The following is an 18,939-nucleotide window of genomic DNA, read 5'->3' on the forward strand; positions in this document are numbered from 1 at the left end:
TTCCATCTGGTCTCAGTGGGTCTGCGTTTTAGCAGCTTCTCATGACTCGTGTGGCAGTGATGTAACCGTCTGGATTTCACAATCCTCAAGCAAGTCACTGTCCACTCAGTGGCACTCAGGAAGTTTGTCAACTGCTGGGAATCTTGAAACAAAAACCAAGTTAAAAAGTACAGTGGGGTCAGTTACCGCCAAACCCTCAGGATTACAATCCCTGATCGCTATTCCAAAGACTTCTGCTGGGAAACTGGATGAGTCAGCCATGGCTCAGGGGATAACACTCTCACCTCTGAGTCGGAGATCATAGACCTTCATGTCATCTTTCAGATGAAATATTAACCCGAGGCCTCGTCTGCCTTCTCAAATGAACATGGGAACAGGAGTGAACCATTTAGCCCCTCAAACATGTTTTGTATAAGCGCAGTTCTGTGTCCTGGCCAATATCTATGCTTCAAACACCACCATTAAAGATGGATTATCTGATCGTTACTACATGGTTGTTTGTGGGAACTTGTTGTGTGCAAAATTTGGCTGGTGCTTTGCCTACATTACAACAGTGACTACATTTCAAAGCACATCGGGATGTCCTAAGGTCATGAAAGGCACTATATCAAAACATAAGACGTAGGAGCAGAAGTAGTCCATTTGGACAATCAAGTCTGCTCTGCCATTCAATGAGATCATGGCTGATCTGATAATCTACAACTCCATTTTCCTGCCTTTTCCCCAAAACCCTTGATTCCCTTACTGACTAAAAATCTGTCTAACTCAGCCTTGAACATACTTAATGACCCAGCATCTACAGCCCTCTGCGGTAAAGAATTCCACAGATTGACCACCCTCTGAGAGAAGAAATTCCTCCTCATCTCTGTCTTAAATGGGTGACCCCTTACCCTGAGATTATGCCCTCTGGTCCTAGACTCTCCCACAAGGGGAAACAACCTCTCAGCATCTACCCTCAAGAATCTTATGCGTTTTAATAAGGTCGCCTCTCATTCTTCTAAATTTCAATTTAATTCAGGCCCAACCTACTCAGCCTCTCCTCATAAGAAAATCCTTCCACACCCAGGGTCAACCTAGTGAACCTTCTCTGGACTGCCTCCAAACTCTCCTTAGATAAGGGGACCAAATCTGTTCACAGTATTCTAGGTGTGGTCTAACTAGTGTCTTGCATAGTTTTAGCAAGACTTCCCTATTTTTATACTCCATTCCCTTTGAAATAAAGGCCAACATTCCATTTGACTTATCTATCACCTGCTGAACTAGTATGCTAGTTTTCGGGACTCATGCCTTTGCTGCAGCTTTCTGCAGTCTTTCTCCACTTAAGAAATAGTCAGCTCCCCTATTCTTCCTGCCAAAGTGCATAACCTCACATTTTCCCACATTATATTCCATCTGCCATGTTTTTGCCCATTCACTTAACCTGTCTATATCCCTCTGTAGATTCTGTGTCATCCGCACCACTTGACTTCCCACCTATTTTTGTGCCACCTGCAAACTTGGTGATAGCACATTCACTTCCCTCATCCAAGTCATTAATATATATTGTAAATAATTGTGGCCCCTGCACTGATCCCTGTGGCACTCCACTAATTACACCCTGAAAATGCCCCCCCCACATCCCAATTCTGTCTTCTATTAGTTAGCCAATCCTCTATGCATGCTAATATACTACACCCAACACCATGGACTCTTTTTTAAAATTCATTCACGGGATGTGGGCTTCGCTGGCTGGGTCAGCCTTTATTGCCCATCCCTAATTGCCCTTGAGAAGGTGGTGCTGAGCTGTCTTCTTGAGCTGATGCAATCCCTGTGGTGTAGGTACACCCACCGTGCTGTTAGGAAGGCAGTTCCAGGGTTATGACCCAGCGACAGTGAAGGAACGGCGATATACTTCCAAGTCAGGATGGTGTGTGACTTGGAGGGGAACTTCCAAGTGGTGGTGTCCCCATCTATCTGCTGCCCTTGTCTTTATAGGTGGTAGTGGTCATGGGTTTGAAAAGTGCTGTCTAAGGAGCCTTGAATTCCTGAATTACATTTTGGTTAACATTGCTGCCACTGTGCAACGGTGGTGGAGGGAGTGAATGTTTGTGGGTGTGGTGTCAATCAAGCGGACTGCTTTGTCCTGGATGGTGTCCAGCTTCTTGAGTGTTGTAGGAGCTGCACTCACCCAGACAAGTGGGGAGTATTCCATCACACTCCTGACATGTGCCTTGAAGATGGTGGACAGGCTTTGGGGAGTCAGGAGGTGAGTTATTCATCGTACGATTCCTAGCCTCTGGCCTGCTCTTGTAGCTATGGCTAGTCCAGTTCAGTTTCTGGTCAATGGTAACGCCCAGGATGTTGATGGTGGGGGATTCAGTGATGGTAATGCCGTTGAACAATCAAGGGGTGATGGTTAGATTCTCTCTTGTCGGAGATGGTCATTACCTGACACTTGTGTGGCGCAAATGTTACTTGCCACTTGTCAGCCCAAGCCTGGATATTGTCCAGGTCTTGCTGCATTTGGACATGGGCTGCTTCATCTGAGGAGTCGTGAATGGTGCTGAACATTGTGCAATCATCAGCGAACATCCCCACTTCTGACCTTATGATGGAAGGAAGGTCATTGATGAAGCAGCTGAAGATGGTTGGGCCGAGGACACTACCCTGAGGAACTCCAGCAGTGATGTCCTGGAGCTGAGATGACTGACCTCCAACAACCACAACTCTTCATTGAACAAGGGTTGATCCCCTGGCTTGATGATAATGGTAGAGTGAAGGATATGCTGGGCCATGAGGTTACAGATTGTGTTCGAGTACAATTCTGCTGCTGCTGATGGCCCACAGCACCTCATAGATGCCCAGTCTTGAATTGCTAGATCTGTTTGAAATCTATCCTATTCACCATGGTGGTAGTGCCACACAACACGATAGAGGGTATCCTCAATGTGATACCACAATTACTATGCGGTGGTCACTCCTACCGATACTGTCATGGACAGATGCATCTGCAGCAGGCAGGTTAGTGAGGATGAGGTCAAGTATGTTTCTCCCTCTTGTTGGTTCCCTCACCACCTGCTGCAGCCCCAATCTAGCAGTTATGTCTTTCAGGACTCAGCCAGCTGAGTCAGTGGTGGTGCTACCGAGACAGTCTTGGTGATCGACATTGAAGTACCCCACCCAGCCATGCCACCCTCAGTGCTTCCTCCAAGTGATGTTCAACATGGAGGAGCACTGATTCATCAGCTGAGGGAGGGTGGTACGTGGTAATCAGCAGGAGGTTTCCTTATTCATGTTTGACCTGATGCCATGAGACTTCATGGGGTCTGGAGTAGATGTTGAGGACTCCCAGGGCAACTCCCTCCTGACTGTATACCATTGTGCCGCCACTCTGCTGGGTCTGTCCTGCTGGTGGGACAGGACATACCCAGGGATGGTGATGGTGGACCCTGGGACATTATCTGTAAGGTATGATTCCGTGAGGATGACTATGTCAGGCTGTTGCTTGACTAGTCTGTGAGGCAGCTCTCCCAATTTTGGCACTAGCCCCCAGATGTTAGTAAGGAGGACTTTGCAAGGCTGTGATTGCTATTGTCGTTTCGGGTGCTGGGTGTTCCGTCCAGTTTCATTCCTTTTGTGTGTCTTTGAAGCGGTTTGTTACAACTGAGTGGCTTGCTAGGCCATAAGAGTCAACATGTAGGCCAGACCAGGTAAGGATAACAGATTTCCTTCCCTAAAGGACATTAGTGAACCAGATGGGTTTTTACAACAATCGACAATGGTGACAATGTTTTCTGGTCATCATTAGACTTTTAATTCAAGATTTTTATTGAATTCAAATTTCACCATCTGCCATGGGTTCACCATTACCCTGGGTCTCTGGATTACTAGTCCAGCGACAATACCACTACGCCATCACCTCTCCATTCTTATTAAGCAGCAAATGTAACTTAAGTATAAATGCAACTTCCTTTTTGTTAAGTGTTCAGGTGAAGTGATATTTGGGCTGGGCTGCAATGCTCTGTAAAACAGGATTGTCCACAACTATCCACTCCAACCTCAAAAACCTATACAGTTGCACAGCTGAAGAAGCCTGGGCTGCGAACCCTGAAGTGAGACAGCAGCTTCGGGGGAGGCGAGGCCGGGCGGCAGAGAAAGCTCAGGGCAGGTGAGTGGAGAGGGGAAGGTGAGATAGTTGAGGGTGGGCTCAGTTGGTAGCTCAGGAGTGGCATTTGAGAACACTTGCGTGGGAGGAAGGGGAGAAAGCTGAGGGAGAGAGACAGAAAGTTCAGGGGGAGGGGGAGAGTGAGGAAACTGCATGCTAAGAAACAGACGGAAGTGTGTTCAAGGATGTAACACACTCAAACTCCAGGTGACATCAAAAATTGGTCTGTAGCAACCTCGCATTACACTGGAGATCCAGTTTGTTCCCTCTGGGTGTTACAAGAGGGAATATCGAGGGAATTTGAAGCAATTCAGAAATTATTAATGCTTGTAATGTATGCACCGTGCACGTTCTTGTAATTCACTTGTAAATTCATGTTAGAGAAGGCTACAGGCAAACATCTCGCTGCACAATAAACAAATGAAACTCCACTAGGGCAAGAGAAAATGTCGATTAAAACACTTTCTCAACTCTAATGCTAAAGGCCAGTCAGCTAGGCAGATCAAGGAAGCCACAAGTTCCATTGCTGCTCTGTGCTGTAATAGACTATCACAGCTGGGGCTAGCTTCTGTGCCTGAGAGTCACAAGAGGAGAATACATTAGGCAGGGATTCCCATTGGTGCTCGCTGTCCAGAAACTCATGATGCAGGGACCTGACCATTGGGCGGGGAGTGGCAACGATCCACTTCACAGTCAAATCTCAGGCACACACATGAAGATTGAACACTCAAGCAAAGCACTGGAGGATAGCTGGCTCCTGTGGAACTGCACGCCAGTATCTTCATGGAGGAGAGGGGAGGGAGAATTGGAAGGAAAAGAAACTGCATTGCCACTCCCTCATGCATTAATTTCTGCAAAGTGTTTCCGATTTGGAGCAGAAAATCCAGGCTGACACTTCCTACTGAGGAAGTGCTGCACAGTTGGAGGCACTGGCCTCTGGGTAAGGCATTTAACTGAGACTCCCATCTGCCCTCTCAGGAGGGACATAAAATAAATCAGAGATCTAGAAAAGAGGAGTAGGTGTGTTCTCCCAGTTTTTGGCAAACATCCCCCAACCATCTGAAACAGATTCAGAATTACCTGGAAAAACTCAGCAGGTCTGGCAGCATCGGCGGAGAAGAAAAGAGTTGACGTTTCGAGTCCTCATGACCCTTCGACCGAAGGGTCATGAGGACCCGAAACGTCAACTCTTTTCTTCTCCGCCAAGTTGCCAGACCTGCTGAGTTTTTCCAGGTAATTCTGTTTTTGTTTTGGATTTCCAGCATCCCCAGATTTTTTGTTTTTATATCTGAAACAGATTAACTGGTCACTCATTTCACTGCTTTTTGTGGGAGCTTGCTGTGCACAAAACAGCTGCTATGGTTGGTCACATAATAACGGTCAATGTACTCCGTTTTACGGAAGTGTTTGGGGGCATTGGAGAGATTTGATAAAACACTGTAGAAATGCAATTTCTTTCTTTCTTTAGCTAAAGCAGCATTACTAATGAGACGCATTGTGATAGGGATATGCTGAATCATCCAATTCACCATGCTGACACTACTGAACAGAGATAGCAAGTGTGCCGCCAAGATTCTGAAACCTGTCTACATTCTGCACAAGAATCACTCAGCCATGCGATGCAGGAATGAGTGAATACTTATTCAAATATGTGTTCAAACATGGACAAACAAAAATCTGTAACCTGTTATAAAGACAAAGGAGCCATACGGAAATGATATAAAGACAGCTGGTGCAGCAAGGGGAGAAGGGAAATCAAGCAATAAACCAGCCTGGGAACTGACACGCATAACACCTGCGCTAAAGAGAGCAGTCTTTATATTCTCAAGATCTTAAAACTCATTTTCTACATAGGAGCTACCCCCAATTCATCCCAACTGTACCGCTGTGACCTCTACAGTCTCTCTCTCTTGCTGTTTATCCTCCTTTTCTGGTACAGCCTCACCATATGCTTTAGCATGAAGCCAGCAATGCCAACAGAGGCTGAACACATGCTCATTAATGGTAACTCCACCGTCCCTCCTGTTTTCTCTCTCATCCTCCTGGACCTTCCTCCGTCTAATACCTTACCCAAGTGGCCACTCTTCATGGGTGAGTTGCTCCATCAGGATGGACATACTAAACAAATGTGGATGGTGTTATAATAGAGGCCAATCCCATCCTGATTTATTTTGATTCATTCAAAGGATGTGGTTGCTGGCTAGGCCAGCATTTATTGCCCATCCCTAATTGCTGTTGAGAAGGTGGTGGTGAGCTACCATCTTGAACCGCTGTGGTGCAGATACACCCACAGTGCTGTTTAGTGCTGGAGATTATGAAAAATTAAAAGCTCTGAAGTATTTTATAGTGAACGCATTTTTAACCATCCTTTTGGAGTTAATAGTTAAAATTTTTCAGCATTTCTGGTGAAATCATGGGAGGGAGGTGTAAGGGAGGGGTGGGGGTGGGTGGGGGTGGGTTGGGGGGGGGTGGTGGAAAGAGAGAAATGCCTTGATATTTAATCCAAGTCCAGCAGAGTCATATGCTTTCTAAACTATAATAACAATGGGTAGCTGTCAACCTCAACACAGCTCCACTAAGACACTTCTCACAACTGCCACCTTCCCTTACATGAGAATTAGTGGTTAGGTGTTCAAGAGCATACCAAACTCAACTCACTTCACAAAGTAATCACTGCTGCAAGGAGCACATGCACAGGGGAAGGGTCAAAGCTGCAAGATGCACATGTTCCTTTTTAAAATTTTCTGTAGAGGCATGATACAACTGAATGGCTTGCTACACCATTTCAGAGGGTGGTTCAAGTCAACCACGATGCTGTAGGCCCACAGTCACAGGTAGGTCAGACCGGGTTAGGATGGCAGATTTCCTTCCCTAAAGGACATCAGTGATCCAGATGGGTTTTTACGACAATCCAGTTTCATGGTTATCATTACGGAGACGAGGTTTTAAATTCAGATTTATCAATCAATTAAATTTAAATTCCACCAGCTGCCATGGTGGGATTTGAACCCAGGTCCCTACAGCATCAGTCTGGGTCTCTGGATTACTAGCCCTGTGGCATTACCACTACACAACTGTCCTCCCTTTTCAAGGGCAATTAGGAATGAGCAACAATTGCTAGTCTTGCCAGTGACACTCATATCCCATGAAGGAACAAAAAAATTGTGTCAAGGTCACTGCTGCAAGGTACACACGCAAGGAGGTGGTCAGATTGAATCGGATTTGGGCTTGATTGTGATGCCCCCCATGATTGAACAGCTTGTCACTTTTGTGGTAAAAACAAAAAAACTGCGGATGCTGGAAATCCAAAACAAAAACAGAATTACCTGGAAAAACTCAGCAGGTCTGGCAGCATCGGCGGAGAAGAAAAGAGTTGACGTTTCTCGAAACGTCAACTCTTTTCTTCTCCGCCGATGCTGCCAGACCTGCTGAGTTTTTCCAGGTAATTCTGTTTTTGTTTTGTCACTTTGGTGGTCTGGGCTTGTATGTTAAAAAGAAATGGCCATTCTGAAGTGGATCAGGAGGCAGTGCCTATAATACTCACGCCCCACGAGTCAGCGCCTCCCGGGGAAGTGGGGAAGAAATTGAGTAAGGGTCTTTCACAGCAGGAGATAAAGGAGAGGTTACCTGATCAGCTTGTGCTGGTTTTGCGGGGTCTGAGAGCTGAGCTCAGCATTGTGAATTGTGTGTGGGCAGATAGCCTCACAGCCTCATGAGTTGTGTGCAGCTACAGCCAGAAGCCAGCCCTCATTAGCTAACAACTCACATCACTGTATCAGCAGACTGCAAGCAGGAAATCATTTCACCTTCTGATCTTACAAACAAAAGCAGCAATCTCACTAACGAAACAGTAATCAAGATTGGCTAAAGGACAAGATTCACAAACCTTTCGCCTCTGCCAGTTGCTAATAAAAGGAATATTGAACTGGTCACAGCCTGCATCGCTAATGGAGTGTGTGCTCTTTTTAAAGTACTCTTCTTTCCTTAACCGGAGATGGGTGGCAGGGAGGGGGTTATGGTGGGGATGGGGGTGGGGTGGAGCGGCACTCCTGCAGCATCTGTCTTAAATAGCCACTTTCACGCACCAGATCAGATTGGCATTGTCGCTCTGGGATATTTGACCATGGAAATGATCACAATACAGTGTTATCTTGTTCTCGCCTGACAGCCATTCACATGAATTTTTCAACGTGAGTCACTAGACCCAGAGCAGAAACAAGTGGATCTTAATCAGGAATTGGAAACCAGGTGTGGGACCACCCATTTGATTGGCACCCCAGATAAGATTTTGAACTGGAAAAAACAGGAACTGAATCTTTGTATGTGGGTTTGTTATGGTGGAGGCAAGATAGGGAGAAATGTCTCGGACACTGAGAAACTAGGCACGAGTTGTGCGTGAAACCTGCTGTACCTCTGTTAGCACTGCCTTCTCCCAAGAGGTAGCTGACGTGTCTGAGAAGTTCATCAATTCGCAAGGTTTCCCCGCAAATTGGTGCCGAGAGGAAGAGCTGGGTGGCATTTCAGGCGGGCTCGATGACACGAGGGCAATGATCTGATCTGCAGTGGAGGATGGAGCCCTGCGCCATTGAACAATTGCTCGGTTGTAGGGGTTGTCCTAGCGCGTGCTGCCCAATGAACAATGTTCAAAATCTGACATTATAATGTGAGGCCAACTTGAATGCGCTGCAAAAGGGATGTGGTCTGTCTTGGATCAGACATAAGGCCCTGCCCTGCACTTTCTGGTGGACGTGAAAGGTCTCATATGGCATGAAGGGGGCTCCGCAGTGTACCGGGCAACAATTATCGCTCAACAAACATCACTAAGAACAGATGATCTGATCATTCATCTCTCCTATCTGCGAGATCTGTGCACAGAATGCATTTCTTACATTACAACAGTGGCCAGACTTCCAAAGTACTTGATTGGTTGTGAAGTGCTTTGGGATATCCCGAGGTTGCGATATAAATGCAAGTTGTTTCTTTTAATGAGCGGTTGCATGGCCAACAAGATGGCCCAGAGCTGACAAGCCCTCTCATTTGTTTTGTGTCCTCACTGTATATAAGTAAATGTTTTTACTGCACTTTCCTCCATCTCATGTCCAGCAGCCCAGCAGGAACCAGAGATCTGGAGGGTTAAACCTCACTTGGGATGTGGTGTGTTGCTGGCCCCTCAGCACCCCCTCCCTCAATCTCCATTACTTAACGCCACGAGAGCAAAATTTGCACTTGAAAAAGGAGCTGCAGATGAACACAGGAACAATATCAATTATTTCACACAGAGATGATCATGAACAACAAAAAAAAAACGCAGTTGAAGTAAAGCATTTGCTGGTTGAAAGAGGGGAGCGGAAAAGGGCCTGAAGAAATCTTGTAATTTTCTAATGAGTCCCTGTCTGTCTCACGGCCCACGTATCTTTCAGCCAGATGGTCGATAGAAGCGAGGAGAGAGTTCATCTAACTAAAGCTGCCACTTCCAATCAATCAGCAAAGCAGTGTGTCTTCTGTAGCTGTTAAATCTCAGTCAGACAAGAACATCTTTGACTTCTGCGCACACAGGTTGCAACTAATAACTTCAAGTAATCATCGATCACCTTCTCGTTGGCTCCTCTGACCTCTTGGCACTCTATCCTCTCTTTCCCCCACCTCAGCTACACACCCATCTCAAATGGATCTGTAGCAAACAGGCAGCTCAGCAGACACTACCTACCATGTACCGTCAGGGAATTGAGTACCGTGGATGATGGAAACACAAGAACAAAAATGCTGTAAATTTTCAGCAAGCCTGGCAACATTTGTGGGATGAAGGTTTCAGTTTAATGACCCTTCATCAGCGACCCAAAACGTTAACTCGGTTTCTCCCTCTACAGATGTAGCATGAATGTGATTATTTCCAGTATTTTCTGCTTTTATCGAGCCCATAATCCAGGCTGACACGACTACTGCAGTACTAAAGGGCTGCTGCATTGTCAATGGTGCTTTTTTTCAGATGCAATGCTTAAACCGAAGCTCCATTTGCCCTCTCAGGTGACAGTTAAAGATTCCATGGCCAGTATTTCAAAGAACAGCAGGTGAGTTCTCCATGGTGTTTTGGCCTATATTTATCCCGGCAGCCAGCATCTGATCATGGCTGATTGTGGAATCATGCTGAGTGCTAATTGGCTGCACTGTTTCCTACATTATAACAATGACTACACGTCAAAAAGTATATAGTTGGCTGTAAAATGCTTTGATACACCCTGAGGTGTGAACGGTGCTATAGAAATGCAAGCCTTTTCTTTCTTTCAAACACAAAAATTATTTATTTTTGCTTTCTTCAATGTATTCCTTCTCCCCCTGAAGGTGGTGACTATTTCTGGGGTCTGGTTGCTTAGGAACCAGCTGCTTCTTCATATTGCAATCAACAGTTCACTCTTTATAACAGATCCTTCATGCAGCACCTTTAATATACACAGACCCTTCATGCAGCACCTTTAATATACACAGAACCTTCATGCAGCACCTTTAATATACACAGAACCTTCATGCAGCACCTTTAATATACACAGACCCTTCATGCAGCATCTTTAATATACACAGACCCTTCATGCAGCATCTTTAATATACACAGACCCTTCATGCAGCATCTTTAATATACACAGACCCTTCATGCAGCATCTTTAATATACACAGACCCTTCATGCTGCACCTTTAATATACCCAGACCCTTCATGCAGCACCTTTAATATACACAGACCCTTCATGCTGCACCTTTAATATACACAGACCCTTCATGCAACACCTTTAATATACACAGACCCTTCATGCAGCACCTTTAATATACACAGAACCTTCATGCAGCACCTTTAATATACACAGACCCTTCATGCAGCACCTTTAATATACATAGACCCTTCATGCAGCACCTTTAATATACACAGACTCTTCATGCAACACCTTTAATATACACATACCCTTCATGCAGCACCTTTAATATACAAAAACCACCCAAAGTACCTCACTGCTGCAGAGCCAAAGAAGCTATTTGGGGCTGATTTATTTAAATGCGTGGGACCAACCTATGTGTGACCTGCATGTGAACTTTTGGGTTGTTGCATGATTGCTTAGAGGAGACATTAGGAGGGGGTGAATAAATTTTGGCCAGACTAAGCTTTAAGAAGGGAGCTTCCCTCTGTATCTAACCCTGTACTGTACCTGCCCTAGGGTGTTTGATGGGACAGTACAAAGGGATCTCTGTATCTAACTCAGTGCTGTACCTGCCCTGGGAGTGTTTGATGGGGACAGCATAGAGGGAACTTTACTCTGTACCTAACCCCGTGCTGTACCTGTCCTGGGAGTGTTTGATGGGGACAGTGTAAAGGGAGCTTTACTCTGCCTCTACCCCTGTGCTGTACCTGTCCTGGGAGTGTTTGATGAGGACAGTGTAGAGGGAACTTTACTCTGTACCTAACCCCGTGCTGTACCTGTCCTGGGAGTGTTTGATGAGGACAGTGTAGAGGGAGCTTTACTCTGTATCTAACCCCGTGCTGTACCTGTCCTGGGAGTGTTTGATGGGGACAGTGTAGAGGGAGATTTACTCTGTATCTAACCCCGTGCTGTACCTGTCCTGGGAGTGTTTGATGGGGACAGTGTAGAGGGAGCTTTACTCTGTATCTAACCCCATGCTGTACCTGTCCTGGGAGTGTTTGATGGAGACAGTATCAATGGGGGCTTTACTCTGTATCTAACCCTGTGCTGTACCTGTCCTGGGAGTGTTTGATGGGGACAGTGTAGAGGGAGCTTTACTCTGTATCTAACCCCATGCTGTACCTGTCCTGGGAGTGTTTGATGGAGACAGTATCAATGGGGGCTTTACTCTGTATCTAACCCCATGCTGTGCCTGTCCTGGGAGTATTTGATGTAATAGTGCAGAGGGAAATTTACTTTGTGTCTGCCATCATTATAATTGATGTAGAATTGTTTGATTTTGACATTGGCTGACAAGCGCATAAGCCTTCTATTTCACACTAACAACTAGATGAACACAAAAAGCATTAATCAATTTAAAATTGAGAAATCATATAGTACAATTTAAAAAAAAAAACCTGGTTATGGTGAAAACATACTGCTGTACCACAGGCACAATTACCATTTCAATTGCTCAATCACTCTCTAGGGACCAATCTTGATGCTGCTCAATTTTCACCACTAATTCTCCATGCAGGAGGTAATAGGTATTTAAACGCCCCCAATCCAATTCTGCGGTATTTTATTACTGTCAGTATTTGGGCTGTATCACCAGGATTCATGATGACAAGCTGCTTTCGTTTTAATTACCAATTGTAATCAATGAATTATACTACGAACACCTATTTCAATAATGCACATGTAGGAATTGTGGAAGTTAAAACACATCCATGCAGCTCTTTCATAGAATCTCTGCTATCGATTCCACTGAATACCTTAAATACGCTGGAAAGAAGCAAACCATTTATGAAGTGTTTCATATCCTTCAGACTCAAAGTATTTCAATGAATTAATAATATTTGAAAAATGTCAGGGAGAAGAAAAGCCATTTGGTTCATTGAAAACAAACTCTTTACTCTAACTCTTCCATCAAAGCTCATCCACTGCTATCCTAACTCTCCCACTGAAGCCTATTCCTCTGGCATATTAACTCTCTCATTGAAGCCCATCCCTCACATGGTATAGTGAGCACCAGAGTATTAATACAAGACAGTCTTAAATACAACACGATGATATTCATGGCAATAGCATGGCCTACCTCTACTTAGTGATTACTTTGAAAGGGAATCTTTACCTTCCAATGCAGCACCTGAGGAGTCGTGAATGGCGCTGAACACTACAATCATCAGCGAACATACCCGCTTCGGACCTTATGGTGGAAGGAAGATCATTGATGAAGCAGCTGAAAATTGTGGGGCCGTGGACACTATCCTGAGGAATGTTGTTGCATACACCAATTTTAAGCTTTCCTTTTGCCCAGTTTCTGTCCTGTTTTTACTTTTGATTTTCCCTTTAATTCTTTGAAGTTTAGCGATGTGTAACTGTGGTTATGGTTTTCCTGGAATTTTTTCATATCATATAACTTACCTGACAGAGCATGCCCCATACAGCAAATTAAACACTGCATGCTACACTGAACTGTGGACTGCTTTTATTTGATCTAAAAGACCCTGAATGTTCACCAAAAGCTGCCTACTCTGTGGTGAAACCCATTTACACAGCTGTAGATCAGAGAGGAAACTGACTACAAACTTTCTGTCATACAATTCTAAGCAGGAGCAAGGACATTAACTCAGAGACTTACTTCTTCAAATTCTAGTCCAGTTGGTCAGTGACCACTGCACATTTGTTGGAAATTTGGTTGGTGAGAGAGGGAGAGAAACATGTTTGAAATATAAGATATAAGGTGGGTGATGATGGATTCCAAGAGATTTTCACAAGTCCATAAAAGACAACAACATGGAATGGGCTTTTAGATCAAATAAAAGCAGTCCACAGTTCAGTGTAGCATGCAGTGTTTAACTTGCTGTATGGGGCATGCTCTGTCAGGCAAGTTATTATATGATTGGAAAAAATTTCAGGAACACCGTAACTACAGTTACCCATCACTAAACTTCAAAGAATCAAAGGGAAAATCAAAAGAAAAAACAGGACAGAAATTAGGTAAAAGGAAAGGAAAGGATAAAATTGGTGTATGCAACAACATTCCTCAGGGTAGTGTCCTCGGCCCAACCGTCTACAGCCGCTTCATCAATGACCTTCCTTCCATCATAAATTCAGAAGTGGGGATGTTCGTTGATGATTGCACAATGTTCAGCACCATTCACGACTCCTCAGATGCTGAAGCAGTCTGTGTCTATATGCAGTAAGACATGGACAATATCCAGGCTTGGACTGACAAGTGGTGAGTGATATTCATATCGTACAAGTGCCAAATAATGACCACCTACAACAAGAGAGAATCTAACCATTGTCAGTGAGGTTCAAAGGCATTACCATCAGTGAATCCCCCATTATAAACATTCTTGGGGTTACCATTGACCAGAAACCGAACTGGACTAGCCATATAAATACTGTGGCTACAAGAGCAGGTCAGAGGCTAGGAATCTTGCGGCAAGTAACTCACCTCCTGACTCCCCAAAGCCTGTCCACTATTTACAAGGCACAAGGAGTGTGATGGAATGCTCTCCATTGCCTGGATGAGTGCAGCTCCAACAACACTCAAGAAGCTTGACACCATCCAGTACAAAGCTGCCCAAGTTGACCGGCACCCCATCCGTAAATATTCACTTCCTCCACCACCGACGCACAGTGGCAGCAGTGTGTGTACCATCTACAAGGTGCACTGCAGCAACTCACGAAGCTTCCTTAGACAGCACCTTCTGACAGAACCCACGACCACTATTATCTAGAAGGAGAAGGGCAGCAGATAGATGGGAACACCACCACCTGGAAGTTCCCCTCCAAGCCACTCACCATCCTGACTTGGAAATATATCGCCGTTCCTTCACTGTCACTAGGTCAAAGTCCTGGAACTCCCTCCCTAACAGCACTGTGGGTGTACCTACACCACATGGACTGCAGCAGTTCAAGAAGGCAGCTCACCACCACCTTCTCAAGAGCATTTGAGGATAGGCAATAAATGCTGGCCCAGCCAGTGACACCCACATTCCATGAATGAATTAAAAAATTCTGTAATTGTAAACAAGTGTACCAACCAACTCCACATCCAATGCACGGGGTGTCAGTCCATGTCACCTAACCATGCGGTTCAAGAAGGCAGCTCATCACCACTTGCCTAGCCTAACAAGGAACAGGCAAGAAATACAGTGGCCATATTAGTAATACCCACAACCCAAGAACAAAATAAAAGGACACTTTCAAATGGTTCTTTCATTTACAGAAAATGCACAACTCACCCCCTTTCCACATAAAATGACAGTATTATTTGATTTGGTTACATGTGGGAGCCACTAGCTGATGTCAGAGGGAAAAGGCAACACCTCCTGCGGGCTGGCATGTGCCACCACAATGACCAATGGCTACAGTTGGTAGCCTGGCAACAGACGCCAATGCTGAAAACAACCTGAAATGTCACTTGACAGCTTCATGTGTAGCACTTCTGGAAGAACCTGCCTCTCAAGGATTGGCCTCTTCAGGCATCAGCAAAGGTGCACCGTGTGAGGACACCTCACCTGAAATGGATTGTTCAATCTGAAATTCATGTCCATCATCTTTCACAGATGGAAGGATGTAGGCACTGATTTGGGGTGATGCAGGGCTACTGCATTTGTTTTTATTTATCATGCACTTATCCTCCCCTGCTCAAAGTAAATATCCACCACTGAAAATGAGAATTTACCAAGAATTCTGACTGGCACTAACATTTTCAGGGTCTGTCTTTAAATATTTCAAAAAGTGCTGCAGCAGTAGTGGATGATGATGACATGAATGCAACCAGAAAGTTGTTTTGAAGGTGTTGCTAAGTCAGGCAATGAGGGAGTTGAAGAGATATCACCACAAAACCAAAAATCAGCTTCCTCGTACTCCCTGGTTCATTGTCCTTCGAAGACGGTACTCAGTCCTCATTGCTTAGTTGCTTAATGAAGTAAGACACCTTGGCCCAACACTGGTCTGTGCTGAGCTAGCTCGTCTGAGACAGGGCAGAGTTTGCAGGATCATAGAACCTTACAGCATAGGGGGAGGCCATCTGATCATAAGGCGCAAGAACAGAAGTAGGCCATTCGGCCCATCGAGTCTTCTCCGCCATTCAATGAGATCATGGCTGATCTGATAATCCACAACTCCATTTTCCTGCCTTTTCCCCATAACCCTTGATTCCCTTACTGACTAAAAATATGTCTGGCTCAGCCTTGAATATACTTAACGACCTATTCTCTACAGCCCTCTGCAGTAAAGAATTCTACAGATTTACTCCCCTCAGAGAAGAAATTCCTCCTCATCTCTGTCTTAAATGGGCGACCCTTTACTCTGAAATTATGCCCTATGGTCCTAGACTCTCCCACAAGGGGAAACAACCTCTCAGATTCTACCCTGTCAAGCTGCCTAAGAATCTTATATGTTTCAATAAGGTCGCCTCCCATTCTTCTAAATTCAAATGAGTACAGGCCCAACCTACTCAACATCTCCTCAAAAGAAAATCCCTGTATACCTGGGATCAACCTAGTGAACCTTCTTTCGAAGGGTCATGAGGACTCGAAACGTCAACTCTTTTCTTCTCCGCCGATGCTGCCAGACCTGCTGAGCTTTTCCAGGTAATTCTGCTTTTGTTTTGGATTTCCAGCATCCGCAGTTTTTTTGTTTTTAACCTTCTCTGGACTGCCTCCAATGCCAGTATATCTTTCCTTAGATAAGGGGGTCAAAACTCTTCACAGTATCCTAGATGTGGTCTAACTAGTCCCTTGTATAGTTTTAACAAGACTGTACTATTTTTATACTCCAATCCCTTTGAAATAAAGGCCAACATTCCATTTGCCTTCCCTATTACCTGTTGAACTTGTATGTTAGCTTTTTGTGATTCATGCACGAGGACCCCCAAATCCCTCTGTGCTGCAGCTTTCTGCAGTCTTTCTCCACTTAAATAATAAGTACCTGTGTTGGTCTTTGAAAAAGCTATCTAATTAGTCTCACTTCCCTGCTCTTTCTCCACTGACCTGCAAAATTTTCCTTTTGAAGTATTTATCCAATTCCCTTTGAAAAATACTATTGAGTTTGTTTCCACTGCCCTTTGTGTGTTCCAGATCACCATAACTTGTGAGATTTTTTAAAATCCTTATCTCCCCACTAGTGTTTTTGACAAGTGCCTCAAATCTGTGTCCTCTGGTTACTGATCCTTCTACGAGTAGTAACCATTCCTAACTTATTTCATAAAAGCCCTCCATGATTTTGAATATCTCTATTAAGTCCCTCCATAACCTCTTCTGTTAACGTTCCAAGGGGAACAATCCCAGTTTTATATTCTGGACTGATTTTATTGCCCTTGGAGGTTGGAGAGGCTGGCAAGTTCTTTTCTCCTTCGTTTGTCCTGTTTTTCCCTCTCTGCTTTTTTATCTCACAGACTGTGTGGCAGGCTATAGGCAGGATTGTTGGGGGAGGGGGGGGGAAATGTTTAGTCACATGGACCAGCTGGTCTTTTCCTGCCTCTCAATTTTAAATGTTCCTGTGTTGTCTGATCTCCCGATGTATCTGAAGTTCCACGCCCATGGTACTATTTTAGTAAATCTCCTCTGCATGGCCTTGACATCCTTTAGTAAGGCATTCCAGTTGGCCTAAAAAATAAAAACAAAAAAACTGCGGATGCTGGAAATCCAAAACAAAAACAGAATTACCTGGAAAAGCTCAGCAGGTCTGGCAGCATCGGCGGAGAAGAAAAGAGTTGACGTTTCGAGTCCTCATGACCCTTTGACCGATCTGGTTGTTCTGGAGTTCGGTCGAAGGGTCATGAGGACTCGAAACGTCAACTCTTTTCTTCTCCGCCGATGCTGCCAGACCTGCTGAGTTTTTCCAGGTAATTCTGTTTTTGTTTTGTTTTTTATTCCAGTTGGCCTGAATACCCTGCTAGGAAATTTTTACCATGCTTCCTATTACTGAATGCTATTCAGTGACCCTCATTGGCTAGTACACATGTGGACTTAGTGAGATATTCAGATAGGTACACTACCCAGTAGGTAGGTGTTTGAACTCTGGCTGACGTTTTCCCTTCCCAAAAAGGTTCAGGTTCAGTAATGGTGCCTTCTGAAGCTGAATGTTTGCCAACCATGTTGACTCACGTGTCTACTTGAGTGATGTATTAAAATGATATTGGCCCCTACAACAATTAACAACTTGCATTTATATAGTGCCTTTAGTCTCAGCATCCCTGGGTGCTTCACAGGAGCATAATCTGACAAAATTTGACTCCAAGCCATGTAATGAGATATGAGCACGGGTAACTCAAATATTGGTCAAATAGGTAGATTTTAAGAAATGTCTTAAAGTACAGACTGGTAAGGGGGCAAAGCGGTTTGGTGGGGGAGGGAGGGGGGAGGTGGGGTCGGGTGGGGGTGGAATTCCAGAGCTTGGGGCCCAGGTAGTTGAAGTAATGGCCATCAATGTTCAAACAATGAAAACTGGGCTTGGGCAAGAGCCACAATTGGAGGGACACAGGGATCTCGGAGGCTTTAAGGGCTGGAGTAAATTACAGGTATAAGGAGGGGTAATGCCATAGATGGATTTGAAAACAATCTGGTAAGAGTCAGCAGCTTCAGAAAAGGTGGTGAAACTACAGCCAAGCCAAAGAAAAGGGAGATGAGATACTTGAGGAGGAGGGCAAGAGGAAATTTTAAAAAGAGAGAAAAAAAAGAATTCTTTGCAACTGTTGAATTTTTTCCAGAAAGTCTCTAATGCAGGCACTTTCTTCCCATACACCCAGACATGGCTAATAGCCTGCAAAGTACATGGCTGCAAAGTCAATCTCTAGACAGCCATCTCATAGACCATAATTTCTCATTTACCCCTATTGTTACACTCAAGGGTAATGGTGTCTCTCGAAAGATGCGCATGTGAGGATCCAGCAGAAATTATATTACATCAAAACACTAAAAGCATCAAAAACATTTCTTTCCTTCCAAAGCAAGGAGACAAAGCATAAAATGACTTCAGCAAGTCAGGTCTCGGTGAGATAATCCAGCAAGGAGCCGGCTGGCAAGGTCATGGGTTCCATCTGCAGTGCAGAGGTTGTTTTGGGGCAAGTGACAGTCGGACCGCCACAAACCTGGCCTCTACACCACAGG

General features: G+C 44.8%; 1 protein-coding gene across 3 annotated transcripts in view; it reads right to left on the reverse strand.

Moving 5' to 3' along the window:
* Nucleotides 1-18,939, reverse strand: part of brf1b (BRF1 RNA polymerase III transcription initiation factor subunit b) — a 330,710-nt gene that overhangs the window by 12,052 nt on the left and 299,719 nt on the right. The window lies entirely within an intron of this gene.

This window comes from Carcharodon carcharias, chromosome 20 (genome assembly GCF_017639515.1).
Source record: "Carcharodon carcharias isolate sCarCar2 chromosome 20, sCarCar2.pri, whole genome shotgun sequence".
NCBI lineage: Eukaryota > Metazoa > Chordata > Chondrichthyes > Lamniformes > Lamnidae > Carcharodon > Carcharodon carcharias.